Below are 2910 nucleotides of genomic sequence, written 5' to 3'. Positions count from 1 at the left end.
AATTTTATATAGACTGAGGGCTTGGGAGTGACTCAATTATGTTGGGATGATCTAAAATATGTATCTAAAAAAGAGGAAAGGGAGAGGAAGAAGGGGGAAATGATCTCATATAAACGGGGTGGGCAACATTTGTATATTATTCTTATCTGAATTATTTCAAAGAAAGAAAAAGATATATACACACTCAAGTATAGAAATCTGTTTATCTAACCAAGAAGTAGGAGAGGGATGGCTTAAAATAATTGGAGGGGATTGATAAGAGGAAGAATACATAAATATTAGAAGCAAAAAAGTCCTTTGAGGAGGGATAAAATAAAGAGAGAGAGAGAGAGAGAGAGAGAGAGAGAGAGAGAGAGAGAGAGAAGGATAAACAGAAGAAAATAGCATGGAAGGAAATGAAGTTAGTAATCATAACTGTGAGTGCAATTTGACTTACTTATAAAATGGAAGTCGAAAAGGGAATGGATTAGAAACTAGAATTTAACAGTGTTCTTTATAAGAAACACTCTTGAAACAAAGGGACAAACATAGATTTAAAATATGGGGCTGGAGAAGAACCTATTATGCTTCAGCTAAAGTAAAAATGGCATGGGTGATAATTATGAAGTCAGACAAAGCAAAAGCAAAAAAAAGACCTAATAAAAAGATGTAAGCAAGGAAACTACATTTTGCTAAAAGATACATAGAAAATGAAGTAATATCAATATGAAACAAATATGTACCTGATGGCACAGCATTCATATTCTTAAAGGAAATGTTAAATGAATTATAGGAGGAAATTGATAGTAAAATTATACTAGTGGGAGACCTCCCCTCTCAGAGATGGATAAATCTGACCATAAAATAAATAAGAAGTTAAGGAGGTGTACAGAATTTTAATAAAATTAAATATGATAGACTTCTAGAGAAAACTGAATGAGAATAGAAAGGAGCATACCTTTTTCTCAGTTGAACATGACACCTTCACAGAAATTGACCATGTATTTGGGCATAATAAACTCACAAACAAATGCAGAAAAGCTGAAATATTAAATGTACTTTTTAGACCATAATTCAATAAAAATTATGTTCAATAAAAAGCCTTAGAAGCACAGATTAAAAATTAATTGGAGAATGTCTAGGGCCCTGGACTGAGTGACCAGGCAAACAAAGGAATGGACTGGCTGTTCAAAGACACGGATACATAACAACATGATTTTGGGGGCACCACTGCTGTGGTTTCTAGCAGATGTGTTACTCTGTGCTCAGGCCACCTCTGGAATAGGAATCAACATTTGAATGACTGTTTCTGGTCATAGAACACTCCTGACCTATAAGACTGAATTTAACTTTTTCAACTCAAATTGAGGGTGATCATTTACTGAACGGTAGTAAGGTACCGAAAGAGGATACATCAGATAGTCCAATTACAGAATATTAGGATTTCTGAGTTGATAAATCTGGAGAGTATCAGTGTATTTTTCTTCCATAACTTGGCAGAAAGCCTGATATACAGGTAAAAAGGTCCCCCCAAAATTTTTGATAGCAAGAAATCAGAACATGGGAATGAGTAAGATTTGGTCATTCTTTCATGTAAGAATCATTCAGATTCCTCTTGAACACTAAAATTGATACAGAGATTATAAGAGTAAAGGTAATGTACGCATTGTAAATGGTAGTGAAGGAAGGTTCTTCATACCCAAGACCCCACAAAAAAACCAGAGTTGCTGATTCAAGCGGCAAATCTGAAGAAGCATCTTGGAAAATGTACCTGTAGTGACACCAATTCTGGGGGGGTTGATGCTTCTATAATCACCTTGAAGGTCCACAGCCATTTGGAAGCACTCTTGCCCTTTCTGGGCATTGTGGCAGAGGTGCTGGTCCTTGTGACCATTATCTTCATCTATGAAAAGAGGAGAAAACCTGATGAGGTCACAGAAAAAGATGAGGATGGCAGGTCCATGTCACTGAAAATCAGTATGCCTTCAAATGACAAAGATACAAAAAAGCATTCATCAGAGAAATGCCAGCTGAGCAAAGGTGGCTTGTGATGAAGACCTCACCTGGATGGATGATTGTCTTGTTTCTTTACAATGTAGTATATACCTTGAATAATCCAAGTTGTCTTCACTAAATTGTAGCAAACTAGGTTGTAAATTCAAGTACTTTGTAAAATCATTGAAGGGTAATATTTTGGGTTTTTTTCTTACATGTAATTTTTCCCCTTGGCCACTAGCCAGTCTTCTTTTTGGCATCAGTTCCTGGGGATGTGAGGCAAAAAGATTTTATAGTCTGTATGCCTATCCTCTTCTGGGTTTCTCTTCCCTTACTCTAGGTGGTGAGTCACAGAATTGGGAAAAGTGTTCTCTTGGTAAGAAAAACCCTTTATTTTTAGAGGCCTGGCTGCCAGTAAGGGAGAAGATTCAATAGCAACTGGTCATGTCTTCAAAGAGGTTAGAGTGTGTAATGTTTTGTTGTAAGAGGGGAGAATCCAGTGGGGGCAGAATATAATCTGCTTCAGCCCAACTAAGCAAATGAGGTTGCTTAAAAAAATTAGTCCTTCTAACCTACCTGTCTGAAGCAATTGCTATCTGGTCTTTTAAAAAGAACAACCATATTTAAAATTGCAAATACTACTTACCTATCTTGGGAGATGTTCAAATGACCTTTTCTGTGTGATGTGATTTGAACTCAGTAGTTAAGAATAAGTGATGGGAAAGCAGCTACAAAGGCCCCCCTCTGATTCCCTGAAATGTTCTCACTGGCAGTATGCCCACACCCTTGAAAGGCCCCTTGCTTGTTTGTTTCACAGTGTAACATCCCTGCAGGTAATCCACACCACCTACTTAACAGAAATTCCAGTGTTGTTATATTAATCTCAATGATCCAAGCTTGTCCTTCATGGCCTTTTCTCCCAAAAGGCTACCTTCC

General features: G+C 37.0%; 1 pseudogene; it reads left to right on the top strand.

Annotated features, from left to right (window-relative positions):
• The first annotated feature begins 1278 nt into the window (after positions 1 to 1278).
• Positions 1279 to 2030, top strand: LOC138150561 (basigin pseudogene; annotated as a pseudogene).
• Positions 2031 to 2910: the final 880 nt, after the last annotated feature.

Source organism: Petaurus breviceps, unplaced genomic scaffold, assembly GCF_028583685.1.
Source record: "Petaurus breviceps papuanus isolate PSGF00001 unplaced genomic scaffold, PetGlider_PUasm1.0 90881, whole genome shotgun sequence".
Classification (NCBI taxonomy): Eukaryota; Metazoa; Chordata; class Mammalia; order Diprotodontia; family Petauridae; genus Petaurus; species Petaurus breviceps.
This window is presented reverse-complemented; position numbering and strand designations above follow the sequence as displayed.